This window comes from Phyllobates terribilis, unplaced genomic scaffold, assembly GCF_046119375.1.
Source record: "Phyllobates terribilis strain yellow unplaced genomic scaffold, ASM4611937v1 Scaffold_157__1_contigs__length_4398786, whole genome shotgun sequence".
NCBI lineage: Eukaryota > Metazoa > Chordata > Amphibia > Anura > Dendrobatidae > Phyllobates > Phyllobates terribilis.
In genome coordinates, this window is record NW_027362917.1 from 2,438,953 (window position 1) to 2,460,240 (window position 21,288).

The window sequence follows — 21,288 nt, forward strand, 5'->3', positions numbered from 1 at the left end:
GTATAATGGGGGCATTACACTGTGCGGACATCATACATTCTGCATAAAGGGCATAATGGGGGCATTACAATGTGTGGGGGCATCATACATCCTGCATAAGGGGCATAATGGGGGCATTACACTGTGTGGGGGCAACATACATCCTGCATAAGGGGCATAATGGGGGCATTACACTGTGTGGGGGCATCATACATCCTGCATAAGGGGCATAATGGGGGCATTACACTGTGTGGGGGCATCATACATACTGCATAAGGTGCATAATGGGGGCATTACACTGTGTGGGGGCATCATACATCCTGCATAAAGGGCATAATGGGGGCATTACACTGTAGGGGGCATCATACATCCTGTATAAGGGGCATAATGGGGGCATTACACTGTGTGGGGGCATCATACATCCTGCATAAGGTGCATAATGGGGGCATTACACTGTGTGGGGGCATCATACATCCTGCATAAGGGGCATAATGGGGGCATTACACTGTGTGGGGGCATCATACATACTGCATAAGGGGATAATAGAGGCATTACACTGTGTGGGGGCATCATACATACTGCATAAGGGGCATAATAGAGGCATTACACTGTGTGGGGGCATCATACATATTGCATAAGGGGTATAATGGGGGCATTACACTGTGGGGATATCATACATTCTGCATAAAGGGCATAATGGGGGCATTACAATGTGTGGGGGCATCATACATACTGTATAAGGGGCATAATGGGAACATTACACTGTGTGGGGCATCATACATCCTGCATAAGGAGCATAATGGGGGCATTATACTGTGTGGGGCATCATACATCCGGCATAAGGGGTATAATGGGGGCATTACACTGTGGGGACATCATACATTCTGCATAAGGGGCATAATGGGGGCATTGCACTGTGTGGGGGCATCATACATCCTGCATAAGGGGTATAATAGAGGCATTACACTGTGTGGGGGCATCATACATACTGCATAAGGGGCATAATAGAGGCATTACACTGTGTGGGGGCATCATACATACTGCATAAGGGGTATAATGGGGGCATTACACTGTGGGGACATCATACATTCTGCATAAAGGGCATAATGGGGGCATTACAATGTGTGGGGGCATCATACATCCTGTATAAGGGGCATAATGGGGGCATTACACTGTGTGGGGGCATCATACATCCTGCATAAGGGGCATAATGGGGGCATTACATTGTGTGGGGGCATCATACATCCTGCATAAGGGGTATAATAGAGGCATTACACTGTGTGGGGGCATCATACATACTGCATAAGGGGCATAATAGAGGCATTACACTGTGTGGGGGCATCATACATACTGCATAAGGGGTATAATGGGGGCATTACACTGTGGGGATATCATACATTCTGCATAAAGGGCATAATGGGGGCATTACAATGTGTGGGGGCATCATACATACTGTATAAGGGGCATAATGGGAACATTACACTGTGTGGGGCATCATACATCCTGCATAAGGAGCATAATGGGGGCATTATACTGTGTGGGGCATCATACATCCGGCATAAGGGGTATAATGGGGGCATTACACTGTGGGGACATCATACATTCTGCATAAGGGGCATAATGGGGGCATTGCACTGTGTGGGGGCATCATACATCCTGCATAAGGGGTATAATAGAGGCATTACACTGTGTGGGGGCATCATACATACTGCATAAGGGGCATAATAGAGGCATTACACTGTGTGGGGGCATCATACATACTGCATAAGGGGTATAATGGGGGCATTACACTGTGGGGACATCATACATTCTGCATAAAGGGCATAATGGGGGCATTACAATGTGTGGGGGCATCATACATCCTGTATAAGGGGCATAATGGGGGCATTACACTGTGTGGGGGCATCATACATCCTGCATAAGGGGCATAATGGGGGCATTACACTGTGTGGGGGCATCATACATCCTGCATAAGGGGCATAATGGGGGCATTACACTGTGTGGGGGCATCATACATCCTGCATAAGGGGCATAATGGGGGCATCATACATACTGTATAAGGGGCATAATGGGGGCATTACACTGTGTGGGGGCATCATACATCCTGTATAAGGGGCATAATGGGGGCATTACACTGTGGGGGGCATCAGACATCCTGCATAAGGAGCATAATGGGGGCATTACACTGTAGGGGGCATCATACATCCTGTATAAGGGGCATAATGGGGGCATTACACTGTGTGGGGGCATCATACATCCTGCATAAGGGGCATAATGGGGGCATTACACTGTGTGGGGGTATCATACATCTTGCAGAAGGGGCATAATGGGGGCATTACACTGTGGGGGTCCTGTACTCTGAGAACAATACGTTTCCTCCCTTCCTGTCTCCATAGTTGGGTCGTATGTATCTATTACAGGAAACAGAACAGAAACCTTAAGATTCTTATAAAGGGGCAACACAAGACCCCCAAAAGAGCCTCCGTGCTGAAGGGGTTAATGCCCCCTGCGCCCAGTAATGGGGTCTCCACATACCTCCACCTGCAGAGCCGCCACCACATATATGGCTGTTGTGTGCGCACAGGACCTGTGATGAGGTCACAGGAGGGGAGGAGTCAGGGGTCACATGATCAGGGGCCTCAGTGGATGCAGGACTCTGCTGTGCTGGTTGTCATGGTGCTGGATGAGCTGAAGTTTATGTGTGGGGTCAGGAGGGGTTTACAGTGTGGATGTAGCAGAGCTGTGTGTGTACGAGGTGTACGGAGCAGAGCCGCGTGTGTACGAGGTGTACGGAGCAGAGCCGCGTGTGTACTAGGTGTACGGAGCGGAGCCGCGCGTGTACGAGGTGTACGGAGTAGAGCCGCGTGTGTACGAGGTGTACGGAGCAGAGCCGCGTGTGTACGAGGTGTACGGAGCAGAGCCGCGTGTGTACGAGGTGTACGGAGCGGAGCCGCGTGTGTACGAGGTGTACGGAGTAGAGCCGCGTGTGTACGAGGTGTACGGAGCAGAGCCGCGTGTGTACGAGGTGTACGGAGCAGAGCCGCGTGTGTACGAGGCGTACGGAGCAGAGCCGCGTGTGTACGAGGCGTACGGAGCAGAGCCGCGTGTGTACGAGGTGTACGGAGCAGAGCCGCGCGTGTACGAGGTGTACGGAGTGGAGCCGCGCGTGTACGAGGTGTACGGAGCAGAGCTGCGTGTGTACGAGGCGTATGGAGTGGAGCCGCGCGTGTACGAGGTGTACGGAGCAGAGCTGCGTGTGTACGAGGTGTACGGAGCGGAGCCGTGTGTGTACGATGTGTACGGAGCAGAGCCGTGTGTGTACGAGGCGTACGGAGCAGAGCTGCGTGTGTACGAGGTGTACGGAGCGGAGCCGCACGTGTACGAGGTGTACGGAGCAGAGCCGTGTGTGTACGAGGTGTACGGAGCGGAGCCGTGTGTGTACGATGTGTACGGAGCAGAGCCGTGTGTGTACGAGGCGTACGGAGCAGAGCCGCGCGTGCATGAGGTGTAAGCAGCGGAGCTGCACATGTACGAGGCGTACGAAGCAGAGCCACGCGTGTACGAGGCGTATGGAGCGGAGCCGCGCGTGTACGGAGCGGAGCCACACATGTACGAGGTGTAAGGAGCGGAGCCGCACATGTACGAGGCGTACGGAGCGGAGACACGCGTGTACGAGGCGTAAGGAGCGGAGCCGCGCGTGTACGAGGTGTACGGAGCAGAGCCGCGTGTGTACGAGGCGTAAGGAGCGGAGCCGCGCGTGTACGAGGTGTACGGAGCAGAGCCGCGTGTGTACGAGGCGTAAGGAGCGGAGCCACACATGTACGAGGTGTAAGGAGCGGAGCCACACATGTACGAGGTGTACGGAGCGGAGCGGAGCGTGTACGAGGCGTATGGAGCGGAGCGTGTACGAGGCGTATGGAGCGGAGCCGTGTACGAGGTGTTCGGAGCGGAGCCACGTGTGTACGAGGTGTACGGAGCGGAGCCGTGCGTGTACGAGGCGTTAGGAGCGGAGCCGCACGTGTACGAGGCGTACGGAGCGGAGCCGCGCGTGTACGAGGCGTAAGGAGCGGAGCCACACATGTACGAGGTGTAAGGAGCGGAGCCGCACATGTATGAGGTGTACGGAGCGGAGCTGCGCGTGTACGAGGCGTATGGAGCGGAGCCGTGTACGAGGTGTACGGAGCGGAGCCACGTGTGTACGAGGTGTACGGAGCGGAGCCGTGCGTGTACGAGGCGTAAGGAGCGGAGCCGCACGTGTACGAGGCGTACGGAGCGGAGCCGCGCATGTACGAGGCGTATGGAGCGGAGCCGTGTACGAGGCGTATGGAGCGGAGCCACGTGTGTACGAGGTGTACGGAGCGGAGCCACGTGTGTACGAGGTGTATGGAGCGGAGCCACGTGTGTACGAGGTGTATGGAGCAGAGCCGCGCGTGTACGAGGTGTACGGAGCGGAGCCACGTGTGTACGAGGTGTACGGAGCGGAGCCACGTGTGTACGAGGCGTATGGAGTGGAGCCGCACGTGTACGAGGTGTACGGAGCGGAGCCGTGTACGGAGCGGAGCCACGTGTGTACGAGGTGTACGGAGCAGAGCCACGTGTGTACGAGGTGTACGGATCGGCCAATAGCTTTTGAGCAACATACAATCCCCTTAAGTGACCCCATTTCGGACACTGTACCCACCAGGGAAGTCATCTGGGGTGTAATGGGCGTTCTTATCCCCAGGTTTCTCACTGATTTCTTTACCGCTCGGTTGTGTGTAAATAATATTACATTTGCTCAGAGCCGCAGCGAGGGGTTCAGCCAGGGGAGGACACACCGCCGATGCAGCCGCAACCGGGCCCAGAGGTGGAGGGGCCCATGCAGGAAGGGGCGTACTGCTCAGGCAATAGACCACGTAGCTGCTATGGGACCCCTCAGTCAAGGGTCCCGATGCTGCTTAACCCCGTCCACTCCAACCCGTAATGATTTTTGATACCCAGGGCAGAGTGCGGGCATTGAAAAAGGGGGCGTGTCATGCAGGAGAGGCGGCAGCCAATGAACGTTTCCCCATCAGACTGATGAGAGCGCTCATTGGCTCCTGTGTCCGTCCTCCTGCAGGGACTTACACTGGGTCTTCTGCCTCCTGCTGGTCCCTTCCCAGCAGCATCTCCTCAAACAGTAGAGGGTGGGGGAGAACAGTTCACAGCATGCAGGGGCAGGAAGCTGAAATCAGGCCTATCTGCTGTGTCCCCTCCTCCACAGTGGGTCCTGCAGCCCTTTCCAGAAGACCCTGATACCATTAAAGATTAGTATAAGAGAGTATGTATATGTGTGCTGGGCTGCCACCAGGAAATTCAGGCCCCATGCTGGCAAAATTTTTGGTTCCCCTTGAGACTCCGCCCAGGCTCCACCCCAGCTCCGCCTCCACTCCTCGAACCTTCCACAGTCACACCGCCCACTCTTGGAAAAACTCCACTTCTGCACCAAGTCCTGAGGGTTTGTGCCCACGGTCAGGAGCCGCCTGTGTCCCAGAAGCTGTGAGATAGCCACGTGGCTTTTGCCCTCATTTTATGCAATTGAGTGGCGCGATTTTTTTTTTGTAAATGTAGACTTTCCTCATAGATGTTAGTCTGTGGAGAAAGTCCACATGTGAACCCGCAAGAGAAATTGACACGCTGCGGGTCTGAAAGACGCACCGCATGTCAGTTTCCACGGGTGATCCGCAGGTGCACAGAATCGCATAGTTGACATGGGATTTCTAGAAATCCCATGCACTATTCTGTAACACCTGGCCACTGCAGGTTTGATGCCGCATAAACACGCAGTGTCAAACCCGCAGCGGCTCCTGACTATGTGCACATACCCTAACAGTTCCCATAGAACACCAGATCACACACATAGCCAGCAGATTTTGTTTTGGCCAAAAGATTTTGTAAGCCGCCACCACAACAAGGTAGACTCTCCTGGCCGGGGCCTGCTCTACTCTAACCTATTAAACATTTCTTAAAATATCCAGTACTCTTTTTAAGTATATTTTTATTTATTTTTCTTTAAGGGAATTTGTCACATACATTTTTTAAAATGACCAATAATATCACATACCAGGGACTAATACCGCCACACTATGACCAGACCACATAGTGACCAAATATTACTACTGTACATACAAGGAACAAATAACACCACACGATGACTGGCGTACATATTACCACCACATAGTGACCGAATAATACCACGTACAAGGGACAAATACCGCCACAACATGACCAGACCACATGTTACCACCAGATAGTGACTGGTGAATATGGATCATTAATGAAAAAACACAATATCAATTACCATAAGTGCTATTATACACAGAAGCTCTGTACATAGTATACAGTGTATAGTGTCAGTGTCCAGGTAATACAAGGATCACCAGTGACATTATACACAGGTGCTCTGTATATAGTGTCAGTGTACAGGTAATACAGGGATCACCAGTGACATTATACACAGCAGCTCTGTATATAGTGTACAGGTAATACAGTGATCACCAGTGACATTATACACAGGAGCTCTGTATATTGTGTCAGTGTACAGGTAATACAGTGATCACCAGTGACATTATACACAGGTGCTCTGCATATAGTGTCAGTGTACAGGTAATACAGGGATCACCAGTGACATTATACACAGGAGCTCTGTATATAATGTCAGTATACAGGTAATAAAGGGATCACCAGTAACATTATACACAGGAGGGAGGGTTAGGGAGCAGCAACACTGAATCCAAACAGGGTGAAGATAGTCCACTGAAGAGTGCCGGTTCCGCTGGTGAGCACAGCCATTTGAAGAAAACGAAAAGGAGAAAATCGGCACTCCAACAGGTAAAATATGAAAAATCGTTATTGGACCATTTAAAAACAGGAGAAAAATGTAAAATTCTTACTCATTTCTGGTGCTGGGGTTGCATCCTTAGTCATAGGAGATAAGAAAAGGACAATTAAGTCATATATATACACGCACAATGGAGTCACATGACACAAAATGAGAAATCAATTAGACATGCAAAAGGTGTGCAAGAAAAATCACAGCCACAGTTCACATTGAAGGCAATTAGATCAAATACAGACAAGGTGATCATTGCAAGAATCACACAACAAGCTACACATGCAAAACACCATGATGGTGAAAAATAAGATAGAATTAAACCTCATACTCTTGTTCATGCTTATTTGTATCCCACTCTGTATATAAACTGTTTATTGCAGGAAATTTGTGTAATAACCACCGATGTTTGTTACCAGGGGATTAGCCATATAGGAACACAGCTCCGGGATTAAGTATGCAGGTGAGAGATCACAGGGTTAAAATATTGTAAATGCCATCAACCGTTATCACAACCAAACCAGAACCAAAGGGACCAGTTTACAGTGGGTCCGGAAAGTATTCAGACCCCTTTAAATTTTTCACTCTTTGCTTCATTGCAGCCATTTGGTAAATTCTAAAAAGTTCATTTTTTCTCATTAACCCCTTTAAAGCCCATGAAGTACTAATACGCGTCAGTGCCCTGGGCTTTAAAAGCCTGACCCGTATTAGTACGTCATCACGATCGCGCGCGCACACAGGCTGTGCGGGCGCGATCGCCGCCGGGTGTCAGCTGATTGTCACAGCTGACACCCTGTACTATGTGCAGGGAGCGGTCCCGCACCGCTCCCAGCACATTAGCCCCCGCAATGCTGCGATCGAAGTCGATCGCAGCATTGCGGAGGCAAGGGGAGGTGATCTCAATACTCACCTCCTCTTCCGGCCTCCAGCGCTGTGTGCCGCGGCTTCCCGGGTGTTGCCATGACGACCCGATGTCGTCATGACAACATCCGGGTCACCAGACAGCAGGAAGATTGTTTGAACATGCGCAGTGCATCTCCAAACTATCTTCTCCCTGTCCAGCGCTGACTGTTTTTTTTTCCACTTTTTCATTTTTACGTATCAATTTGTGAAGCACCTGGGGGATCCAAGTTCTCACTATGCATCTAGATAGGTGCCTTGGGGGGTCTAGTTTCCAAAATGGGGTCACTTGTGGGGTGTTTCCACTGTTTAGGCACATCAGGGGCTCTTCAAACGCAACATGGTGTCCGCTAACAATTTGAGACGATTTTCCATTCAATTTGTTAGCGGACACCATGTCGCGTTTGGAGAGCCCCTGATGTGCCTAAACAGTGGAGCTCCCGAACAAGTGACCCAATTTTGGAAACTAGACCCCCAAGGCACCAATCTAGATGCATAGTGAGCACTTGGAACCCTCAGGTGCTTCACAAATTGATTCGTAAAAATGAAAAAGTGAAAAAAAAATACTTTTTCATTTTTACGAATCAATTTGTGAAGCACCTAGGGGTTCCAAGTTCTCACTATGCATCTAGATAGGTGCCTTGGGGGGTGTACTTTCCAAAATGGGGTCACTTGTGGGGGGTTTCCACTGTTTAGGCACATCAGGGGCTCTCCAAACGCAACATGGCGTCCGCTAATTATTCAAGCAAATTTTACAATCAAAAAGTCAAATGGCGCTCCTTCCCTTCCGAGCCCTGCCGTGCGCCCAAACAGTGTTTTTTCCCCACATATGGGGTATCTGCGTGCCCAGGGGAAATTGCACAACAAATTTTGGGGTCCATTTTTTCCTGTTACCCCTGCGAAAATAAAAAAAATTGGGTCTAAAGTAACATTTTTGTGAAAAAAGTTCAATGTTCATTTTTTTCTTCCACATTCCAAAAATTTCTGTGAAGCACCTGAAGGGTTAATAAAGTTCTTGAATGTGGTTTTGAGCACCTTGAGGGGTGCAGTTTTTAGAATGGTGTCACTTTTGGGTATTTTCTGTCATAAAGACCTCTCAAAGTGACTTCAAATGTGATGTGGTCCCTAAAAAAATGGTTTTGTAAATTTTGTTGGAAAAATGAGAAATCGCTGGTCAACTTTTAACCCTTATAGCTCCCTAACAAAAAAAAATTTTGGTTCCAAAATTGTGCTGATGTAAAGTAGACATGTGGGAAATGTTATTTATTAACTCTTTTGTGTGACATATCTCTCTGATTTAAGGGCATAAAAATTCAAATTTTGAAAATTGCTAAATTTTCGCCAAATTTCCATTTTTTTCACAAATAAACGCAAGTGATATCGAAGAAATTTTACCACAATCATGAAGTACAATATGTCATGAAAAAACAATCTCAGAATCAGGGGGATCCGTTGAAGCGTTCCAGAGTAATTACCTCATAAAGTGACAGTGGTCAGAATTGTAAAAATTGGCCTGGTCATTAACGTGCAAACGACCCTCGGGGGTAAAGGGGTTAAAGTACACTCTGCACCCCATCTTGACCAAAAAAAACCCAGAAATATAGAAATTTTTGCACATTTATTAAAAAAGAAAAACTGAAATATTACATGGTCATAAGTATTCAGACTCTTTGCTCAGACACTTATATTTAAGACACATGCTGTCTATTTCCTTGTGATCCTCCTTGAGATGGTTCTACTCCTTTATTGGAGTCCAGCTGTGTTTAATTAAACTGATAGGACTTTATTTGGAAAGGCACACACCTGTCTATATAAAACCTCACAGGTCACAGTGCATGTCAGACCAAATGAGAATCATGAGCTCAAAGGAAATGCCCAAGGAGCTCAGAGACAGAATTGTAGCAAGGCACACATCTGGCCAAGGTTACAAAAGAATTTCTGCATTACTCAAGGTTTCTAAGAGCACAGTGGCCTCCATAATCCTTAAATGGAAGAAGTTTGGGACCACCAGAAGTCTTCCTAGACTTGGCCATCCAGCCAAACTGAGCAATCGTGGGAGAAGAGCCTTGGTGAGAGAGGTAAAGAAGAACCCCAAGATCACTGAGGCTGAGCTCCAGAGATGCAGTAGGGAGATGGTAGAAAGTTCCACAAAGTTAACTATCACTGCAGCCCTCCACCAGTTGGGCCTTAATGGCAGAGTGGCCCGGTGGAAGCCTCTCCTCAGTGCAAGACATATGAAAGCCCTCATAGAGTTTACTCAAAAACACATGAAGAACTCCCAGACTATGAGAAATAAGATTCTCTGATCTGATGAGATGAAGATAGAACTTTTTGGTGATAATTATAAGCGGTATGTGTGGAGAAAACCAGGCACTGCTCATCACTTGCCCAATACAATCCCAACAGTGAAACGTGGTGGCAGTATCATTCTATGGGGGTGTTTTTCAGCTGCAGGGACAGGACGACTGGTTGCAATTGAAGGAAACATGAATGTGGCCAAGTACAGAGATATCCTGGATGAAAACTTCTTCCAGAGTGCTCTGGACCTCAGACTTGGCCAAAGGTTCACCTTCCAACAAGACAATGACCCTAAGCACACAGCTAAAATAACAAAGGAGTGGCTTCAGAACAACTCTTGACCATTCTTGACTGGCCCAGCCAGAGCCTTGACCTAAACGCAATTGAGCATCTCTGGGGAGATCTGAAAATGGCTGTCCACTGTAATGCAGCAGCATTACTGTAATGGTCCAGGGTGTGTTTTGGCTGACCATGTACCTCCCTCTCAGGTGACTGGTCACATGACTGTGACATCACACAGGTCGTGTGCACGCAGAAGGTCTGATCACATGACTGTGACATCACACAGGTCCTGTGTGTGCACTGGATGGATATATATACCCTGGTAGATTTGAGACAGGTGTGAAAGGCATGAGGCCTGTTCCCGTGTGGGACACCGTTAGTGTGAGGCCTAGTGAAGAGTCCTGAAAGGCAGAGGCTGGATGTCAAGTGTGAAGACATACCAGTAGCCTTTGAGGGTACAAGGGCTGGAGACCCCCATCTGGGAAAGCCGGCTTGGAAGGCAAGAGTCCTGGAAGGCGAAGGCTGGATATTGTAGGTGAGAAAACATACCAATAGCCTTGGAAGGGACGACGGCTGGAGACCCCCATCTAGGAAGCCGTAAAGCCACAGTGGTGGCAGAACCAAACTGACTGAAGCAGCTAAAACCCGGCAAAGGTAAAAACACTGCTTGATGTGGACATTTATATTATTACCTTGCTGAAGGTTGTACCTGGAGCCAAGTGGGCGTAGCTGCCACTGGAAAGGCTCGTGGACATTATATGTGTGATATGCGGTTTATGATAAAATAATAAACTGCGGCATTGTGAAATACCGGAAAGACATGGCATGTGTGCTTTAATTGACCCGGTGAGGAGAGTGTCCCCCAGTATGATGACTAGCGCTGATTTACACCACCAACATTCACCATCCAACCTGACGGAACTGGAGAGGATCTGCAAGGAAGAATGGCAGAGGATCCCCAAATCCAGGGGTGAAAAACTTGTTGCATCATTCCCAAGAAGACTCACGGCTGTACTAGCTCAAAAGGGGCTTCTACTCAATACTGAGCAAAGGGTCTGAATACTTATGACCATGTGATATTTCAGGTTTTCTTTTTTAATAAATTTGAAAAAATTTCTACATTTCTGTTTTTTTTCAGTGAAGATGGGGTGCAGAGTGTATGTTAATGAGGAAAAAAATGAACTTTCTAGAATTTACTAAATGGCTGCAATGAAACAAAGAGTGAAAAATTAAAAGGGGTCTGAATACTTTCCGTACCCACTGTACCTTCTCTCCCTTCTGTGCGGCTGAATGTGCTCATATGGTCCCTACAAGACCAGGTCCAGTCTTTCTGACCAAACTTCACTTTTATGATCGACAACATTAAATGTCCAGTGAGGGCCAAGTGTGAATTTCTGTACAATAACAACAGAGTTTCCCTTTATCCTGACTCTTCATTTTCTTTCTAAACCGGCTAACTTCAAACAGCGATAAACTGTACAAAACACATTACACCTGTGCCATGATATATCTCTAAGCTGTGCGTGGCTGATGGCTGTAATATACATTTATTCCCGCCGGCAGGAGATGTGGTGGCATGGCTCGAGTCCTGGTTTCATGGATTCACTCCACGTCATAAATTCCATTATGTTTTTGATCCTAATGAATTCAGATTCCTGTACAATCTCTCCTGAAATGGGGGCACTAATACTTTCTCTACTCTTCTGGTCAGGATTCATCATACCTCCAATGGTCCACCATAAATGAGTGTAAATCAGATTTAGTGTTGCCCTCCACCCAAACATACCTTATTGTTGGCAATGTAACATGTTTTATCATTGCATGTCTTTTTTTTGTATAGGTTAATTCTGTATGATAGTTTGATTGTGGTGTGGTCGGCCTGCCTCACTTATGTGAGTTTGTAACTCCCTGGTAGTTTAAAAAATGGTCTCCATTGCCTCTTCCAAATGCCTGAGACCAAAATTTAAGACACCTCAGCTTTGTACTAGTATAAAAAGTTCTCTTTAAATGTCTTACGATACTTTAGATTGTCAAGAGCCACCGAGCCCCAGGCTCTATTTACCCCAGAGAGGTTTCACCACTAGCTGTTACTCATGTTTTACTGATGAAGACTGTTGCGTTTAATATTTTCAGTAGATGTTTTATTGTCTGCATATTGTCCTTTCCTACAGCTAGTTCTGTGTTCCTGATCAGGCTCCATTCTTCAAATCTGACGTCTTGTCACTTTATATGGTGATAACTTTGAAATTCTTCACAAAGGATAATAGGAAACAAATGGACCTTACAAATTATTTCCAACTACTCTTGAATCCGGCAATACCCTATATGCGGTTGTACACTACTGTATGGGCACATGGCAGGATAAGAAGGAAAGGAGCGCCATTTGAATGCAGATCTTGCTGGGATAGTTTGCAGACACAATGTATTGGGGGCACTGTTCATGGTCACCTGTGAGTTCAAAAGATGGCCACCGCAAACAGGCTTGGTGCGATCCACTCTGTATTCCAGATCCCAGGGATTGCCTTTCTCATCACCTTTTATCCCTCTACATGGATCTGGACTTAGACAGAGACCCCTAGGCTTGGGCCACGGTGTTACCTGCTGTTCTGTGGAGTGAGATGGGAAGAAGAATAGTCAGGTAGCCGGGTCAGGACCAGGAAGGCAGAGAAAATACAAAATCAGAAGACACAAGAGTAGTCCGTAAACGAGCCGAGGTCACAACAGGAAACAAATACACAACCCGGGAGCTGAGCACAGAGGACTGAACCAGAGGAGAACAAGGCTGGATCTGGCAGCTTCCGGCAATATGCTTCCAGCTTTAGTAGGGTGCGGTGCTTTCCAATTGGCTGAAGCAGGGAGCAGATTACTCCAGCTGGACAGCACACACACCCATACCGCCAGACTGGATGGTACTACAGGTCCTAGGCACCCTAATCTTAGTGGCTGGACAGAGCTTGTGCCTCTGTGCCTTCCAGGGCTTCTGGTTCCGACGTCTCCTCCATTACCAGAGCCTCTTGCAGAATTAATTAAGCTGCTCCTGGTAACAGAAGCAGACGTCGCAAGAGCGGATCCCAGAGAAGATGGGACACACCATATGCAGAAGCCTAGGAAACCTGTCATCAGGATTTTGCTAAGTACACAACAAGCATCTCAGTTTAGCGCCGTTATACTGATTAAAATGATACCTAGGTTGAAGAAATCCGTTTTGTGGTTCTTGTTTCATATGTGTGTGCAGTTTTGAGTTAATGAGATGCTTGTGCTCCAGGGTGGGCCTGTGGACGCGGCTTTTTTGGTGCTCTGGCCTTATTGTCATCATTCTGGCTTAAATGACAGGTCACTGAACCTTCAGCAAAATTACTGTTATTTTGAACAGTTAAGCAAGTTGAAGATGAAATGATCTCTAAAAGGCCTAAAGTTCAAGATGACACATTTCCTTTGTATTTTAGGCAAAAAAAAAAAAAAAAATATATATATATATATATATATATATATATATATATATATATATATATATATATATATAATAACAGAGGGTGTTATGTTTGCATCAAGAATTTGTTGAAATTTCATTCAATCCATTCTTCCCTCTACCCGTGAAATGTTCCCCGTGCTATTGGCTGTAACACAACCCCAAAGCATGAATGATTCACTCCCAGGCTTAATAGTTGGTGAGATGTTCTTTTCCTGAAATTCTGTGTCCTTTCTTCTCCACACATATCTTTTGATAAATGTGGCCAACGAGTTCTACTTTAACCTTATCGGTCCAGTGTAGTGGTTTCCAAAATGCATCAGACTTTTTTAAATGTTCTTTTGCGTACTCCTGATGCTGAATTTTATGGCGAGGACGCAGGAGAGTTTTTCTTCTGATGACTCTTCTATGAAGGCCAATTTGTGCAGGTGTCTCTGAACAGTAGAACAGTGTACCACAATTTCAGAGTCTGCTAAATCTTTCTGAAGATCTTCTTCAGTCAAGTGGGGGTTCTGATTTACATCTTTAGCAATCCTAAGAGCAGCTCTCACTGAAATTTTGCTTGGTCTTCCAGACCTTATCTTGACCTCCACTGTTCCTGTTAACTATCATTTCTTAATTACATTTCAAACTGAGGAAAGGGCAACTTGAAAACGCTTTTCTATCTTCTTATATCCTTCTCCTGCTTTGTGGGCTTCCACCACAATCCTTCTCAGAGTGCTAGGCTGCTGCTTAGAAGAACCCATGGTTGCTGTTTTTTGGCACAAGGTTAGACAAGGCTGGGTTTTTAGAAAGCTGGAAAATTTGCCTTACCTGGCCTTTGCTAACGATGATGGTGAACAAGCCATAACCCTTACAGGCTAATTAAGGTCTGAAACTTTGGTCAAAGTTATCTGAGCACACAAATCTCCAAGAGTGCCCAAACTTTTGCATCTGCCCATTTTTCCTTTTTGTAATTTTTTAAATATAAAAAATACATTTTTTTGCCTAAAATATTAATTAAATATCTAATGTTTTAACTTTAGGTCTTTTAGAGACAGTCATTTTGACTAGGGGTGCCCAATCTTTTACATGCCACTGTAAGAGGATTCTTCTCACTATAGTAATGCCAAATACATAGAGGCTAAATGTGGTTTGGGCGCACTGCAACGTTCAGATGCGTGGGGGAGATTTGACTTTGGGAGAGCGGATATTGCTGGACTGGTTCATGGAAGCCATGATGCTTTTCATTAAGCTTTGAGCCCCTAATAATGTGGAAACCTCTATTTTTCCACTGGCAGATGATGGACCTGATTTTGTGAGATGAGTAGAGTTTTATTGGTATAATTTTCATCTACATAACATTGTTTGGTGGTTTTTTATTCCATATTTGGGAGACAGAATGAACAAACAGTTGAACACCACGCTCTACCGGTTCATCCTATGAGGTTTTCTATTAGACTGGGAACTGTCATTGCCCTGGTGAATAATTCAATATATTTATAGAACTTACCCTTTTTACTAATAGTTTAAGTAGAAATGTTAAAAAATATAAATTTCAAGAATATTTTATTCAAAAATAATAATCATTTTATTATTCTTGGCAGATGACTGTACCAGGAGATCAGAGGGACTGCTGACATCTTGAATTTTTAAATCCGATGATCTTGAGATCCCACAGGATACTATTGAAGTGAATGACATTTCTCCAGATATCCCATCATCCCTTCACAGCAAAGATCTGTCATCTGATCTTTTGAAACAGGTCCTGTCTTCTGATTCATTACCGACTACTAAGAAAAATCAAAGTCACAAAATAAGCGTTAAAAAAGGAATTGATCCTAAAGCAAAGAAGCCATTTTCATGTTCAAAATATGGAAATACTTTTCTTCAACAACAAAAAAATTCACACATCGCAGAATAGATTTTCTTGTTACAAGTGTGGGAAATGTTTTAACCAGAAATCAGATCTTGTTAGACACCAGAGAACTCACACAGGGGAGAAGCCTTTTTCCTGTTCAGAATGTGGGAAATGTTTTAGCCAGAAATCAGATCTTGTTAGACACCAGAGAACTCACACAGGGGAGAAGCCTTTTTCATGTTTAGAATGTGGGAGATGTTTTAACCAAAAATTTTAACTTCTTAAAGGGGTTACTTAGAAGAAGAAACAAAATAATTCAGCTCACCCACTGAGGAATCCAAAGCTCAGGAAACCAGCAGTGCAGCAGGAATATGAATCGAGAGCAGAAAAAAATCCAACTTTAATGATCCTAAAGACTTTACCGTCTGAAACGCATCTACTAGACCATATTCCCCCTCTAGGGGTTGTGACATCCATGCTGTTATTGCAGATTTTTCATATTTATGCAATAAAGCAATGTTTTTACTGGATCATTGAAGCTGGATTTTTTCTGCTCTCAATTTTTAAAGGGGTTATCCACTACTTGGACAACCCTTTGTCATTCCTCATGTTTGACCTCATTAAATGTGACACCAGAGCTGATTGGGCGCAGGGCTCACATGGCGTAACAGCTTGACATGAGCCCCGGGAACACAAGTGCTGACACCGCTGGAACAGCACCAGCATGGGAGGTTTGAATAATTGTTGTAAAAAAAATTGTAATAAGTGTAAATTTTGTAATATGCGTATGTATATATTCAGTGTGTTCATTAATAGAGATTTGAATCCTTAGTTATAGAAATATAGGTTTACCAAAAGATCATAGCATGACTGAAAAGTAGAGAGATGTTATCTTTGCTGTCAGAAACAACTGACAATCTGATATGTGTAGAGACAGTAACAGAATCTTTTGAAACACAGTATGCTTAGAGTATTATCTATAGTCTGCAATCCTAAGTTTTAACTGCCTCTCATATCTGATTTTCTATATTTTGCATTGCCTATATTAGCTTGATCAGAATGTATCAGCGTCAGAATTTACTCAGGAGATCATCTGAATTTTGATCTCACTTGGTAAAAGGAGAATTTCTCCTTTCAATAATTGTTTTTATTTTAAAAAGATCAAACATGTGTAATATTTGTCCACTACTTGGACAATCCCTTTAAACATCAAAAATCCCACACGGGGAGAAGCCATTAGCATACCAAGAGTATGAAAAGTGAATTACTGGAAAATGTGATCATCAAAAATAACTCAGACTGGGATAAACCATATACTGTATGTCATTGACAAATTGTACAGAAACATATAACAGACATTTGTATAATTAAATGAGAAAGGGAAATTGCTTTAGAACTTGCAGTATTTTTTGGACTATAAGGCTATGTGTACACGTAGCGTTTTTGATGCGTTTTCGCTGCGGTTTTCCCACGCAGAAACACTGCGAAAACGCATCAAAAATACTCTGCCAGCTATTGCAATGGTAATCCTGAGGTGCTGTGCACATAATGCGCAAGTTTCCGCTCAGAATTACTATTGCGGAAAAAGCCACAGCATGACCATTGTGCCAGCGTTTCTGCCACGAATTTGTGCCCATTGACTTTCATTGAACCGCAGCAAATCCGCAGGTATAATATTTACACCTGCGGATTTGCGGCGTTTCAATTAAAGTCAATAGTCGCAAATTCACAGCGATGGCGACGCTGCTGAGGGGAGCAGTAGTTCTCTTCAGCAGAGCCGGCGTGACATGGTTAAAATAAAGGAAAAGTAAAAAAAAAAACTATACCCACCTGTTCGGCGCCCCCCGGTGTCCTCCTGGTCCTCGGTCCCCGGCAATGCTCTCCTCCCGGCGGTGCTCTGCGGGGAGTGCGCTTGCTCCCAGCAGTGTACTGCGCTGCCAGGAACTGCAGTCACATGAGCGATCAGCTGATCGCTCACATGACCTCCCCGTGGGAACATTCTGAAGAATGTTCCCACCAGTGCTGGTGGTGAGAGCTCACCGGGGCTGATTAGCTGATGAACCCGTGACCTCACTCCAGCAGCAATGTATACTGACAGAAGTGATTTTACACTTCCTGTCAGTGTACATTGTTGTCTTCCACAGCAGTGACATCAATGATTGCTGATGTCACTGCTGTAGAAGTGACCCAGATCGCCGTGGGACAATTGTTGGCGGTAATCGTGGACTGCATCATGACGGCGGACAGGTAAGGGATATAACTTAGTTATTTTAATTTTTTTTCAGAAGATCAAAGGCTTCGGGGACTGGGCATACAATAATTTTTTTTTTTTTAAAACGTGTTTTTTATTACATTAAAACACTTTATTCTGGCCGTGTCTTTATTGCAAAGGAGGTGATAACTTTACTACACGGTTAGTAATGGGAGTGTCTTGTAGATGCCCTCCATTACTAACCTGGGCTTCACGTCAGCCGCCAATACAAGGCTGACGTGAACCTCAACCCCATTGCTCCACTCTCCATGACTACAGGGCAGTGGGAAGAGCGAAGGCTAAGTGCCAGATTTGGCGCATCTTATGGATGCACCATTTCTGGGACTGCTGAGGGGTGATATTAATAGCTGCAAAGGGGGCTAGTATTCATGACCCCTTCCCTGGTTATTAATATCAGCCCGCATCTGTCTGTTTAGTATTTTCTGGTTAGAGTTTATAGGGGTACCCACGTCAATTTTTTTCTGGGGTCCCCCTATATTCTAGCCAGTAAAGGCTAAGCAAACAGCTGTGGGCTGATATTAATAGCCAGAGAACATTGTTGGATAATGGCCCCTTCCCCGGCTACTAATATCAGCCCCCAGCGGTTGGCTTTTCCTCTGCTGGTTATGAAAATGACGCTGGAGCCCACGCCATTTTTGAAAAAAAATTTAGGCTTTGTGCCATGATCTGGACGTAGCAGCATTTTAGATGCAGCATATGTTTTGTTGCGTCCAAAACGTTGCATTCTGTTGAACACAGGTGAATCCACATGTGTTCACTGAACCATGTAGATTTATCGCATTCAATGGATTCTAGTGGTCAAATTTATGTTATGGAGACTAGCGATTCCGCAAGAGAATTTGACATGCTGTGGTCCTGAAAGACGCGCCACATGTCATTGTCCACAGGTGTTTCACAGCCTCTGATGTACGCATAGTGGACATGGGATTTCTAGAGATCCCATCCACTATGCTGTAACATCTGGACGCTGCAGGTTTGACGCTGTATAAACAGGCAGCGTCAAACCGCCAGCGGCTCCTGATTATGGGCACGTACCCAAACTCACCTGAACCATGTCAATTTCTGTAGCGGACACGCTAGTCTCTGCTGCAAATTTTGACTGACTTGAAGTATCATTATATGCGGTGGATTCACATGTACCAACAACAAAAGTATGAGATTAGAACACTGCGTTTTGGATGCAGCAAAAATACGCTGCATCCAAAGCGCTGCTTCTTGCTGTTTGTGGGGACGGAGCGGCTGATGAAACAGCTGTGAGATGTTAATTATAGCCAGGGATCATGTTCGCAAATGGCACCTTCCCGGGCTCACAGCTGCCGCATAAATTGTATGAATATGGGATTAGCTGACACCTAGCTCTTTTGTTTGGTGATGACAAGGTGTCATGACCAAACCTAATTAAAGTAAAGAGTTAAATAAACACACAGACACAGAGTAAACACTTTAATTGAAATACAAAAGACACATTCTTTAATCATTTAAATTAACCAATATACTCACTCCAGTTCTGAGGGTAATCCAAGGAATTAAGCAATGTCCCACCAAATAACTTTATTTAGCTCCAAAAGGCATTCATTGATGTACAAAAACGAGTCAAAAAACGCTTCAAAAACTGCATTAAAAAAACACGGCAAAACCACACAGTTTTTCCACAGCGTTTTTCCTGCCAAGGAGATGCAGAAACTCTCAGTAAATTTCTGCTTCAAATCCTGAACATGCGCACATAGCCTAAGAAACACTTTTAGAAAGAAAAAATCTTGCTAATAAGTAAGTGCCTCTTATAGACTGGAGACAACTTCCTGTGACAGAGGCAAACGCTGAAACAGTGTCCTTCCTGATCACTGAGAGAAGTGCGCTCTCTCCTTCAGCCCCATGCTTATGTAACTGATTGGTGCAAAGCAGAAGAGGAAGGTACCAGGACCTTCACAGAGGCTGCAAGTTTTGAGTGAGTAGCTGAAGGACCTTCCACCTGACCAACTACCCCAGCTAGCAGCCCTTCTCTTTTGGTGGGCACCTACAAAGAGGAGGTAGTGACTAGCTTAGGAAGCTGACAGAGCACAGCGAGCTATGTGGCCAGGTGACCGAATTGTCCCAACCTGGGTTATCCAAATTAATTTGAGGGCTCAGTGTTGGGCAGTGGAGCAATTCTGTAATCCACCAGCTGGAAACATGTCCCTAGGCTGAAGTCCTGTGGAATGACATCAGTGACAGGAGCAGACCCCTTTTTATAACCCTCAGCTTCCATTTCTTGGCATTGTCCCACAGGAATGGGGGGGGATGGTCATGGCTGTTTCTTCATTGTTCGATTGTTCATTAGACTGTATTATTATCCTCCAAATGATGCAGACTAGTACACCGCCAGGGGCTAATGTAATAAGCAGATATTCCAGAAATTAGCATACAAATGGTGGCACCGAACAGTCTCACATGAAACTATGTCTCATGTCCCTTGACTTACTGAACAAAGGAATAGTATATCTGACATAATTAAGTATAGTTCACACACCCCCACCACAAGTAGCCAAATTTTCCTTTGTTGTCTCAAACATCCCTCCACTTTACACCATCAAAGAAAATTTAATTATTATAAAAAAAGTTTTTCCTTTTTTTGTGCTGTCTAAACTTTGGATGAGTCTTATGATTAGGTATGTTTCATAGTTCAAAAAATACAGTATATCAGAATAAAAATATATGCAGCTATTAATATCTTTAATCCAAAACGCAATAATTATGAACAGTTAATATTTCACATTATTATACTGCAGGTGAAATAAGTATTGAACAAGTCACCTATTTTCTAAGTAGATATATACAGGGTGGTCCAAAAGTAGGTGGACAGAAAATAATAACATTTATTTTGATTTATATATAAAATTATATTTACTAACACAAGCATAACATTGACAATTAAATTTTATTCTGAACAATAATACAAAAGCCCTTAAATTTTATCAGCGCAGGTGCTCAAACTGTTTCCATTACAATTTGCACAGCTTTGAAGTCTGCCTCTTACGCTTCGGCAAACTTTTTTGCACAAATCTCTTTGGGTATTAATTTCTTGAAATGCATCTCTTATATAATTTTTCAAATCACTGACACTTTTTGGTTTTCGACTATAAACTTTATTCCTTGAGTACTCCCCAAAAGAAAAAATCTATTGGGGTCAAGTCTGGTGAACGTGCCGGCCAATCAAGTGGGCCTCTTCGGCCAATCCATTTATTAGGAAATGTTTCATCAAGATACTCGCGGACTACTCTTGAATAATGTGGAGGGGCCCCATCTTGTTGGAAATAAAGGTCATTTGAATTAGGCTGTTGCTGTATCTGGGGAACAACTTGATTCATTAGAATTTCGAGATACTTATCTCCTGTGACTGTTCCATCAAAAAATATTGGTCC

At 45.2% G+C, this 21,288-nt stretch overlaps 1 protein-coding gene across 1 annotated transcript in view; it reads right to left on the reverse strand.

Moving 5' to 3' along the window:
• Positions 1 to 2,567, reverse strand: part of LOC141207016 (uncharacterized) — a 72,911-nt gene extending 70,344 nt beyond the window's left edge. The window contains exon 1 of the mRNA XM_073664368.1: positions 2,515 to 2,567. The gene's annotated coding sequence lies outside the window, so the exon portion shown is untranslated. The remainder of the gene's footprint in view (positions 1 to 2,514) is intronic.
• Between the last annotated feature and the right edge of the window lie 18,721 nt (positions 2,568 to 21,288).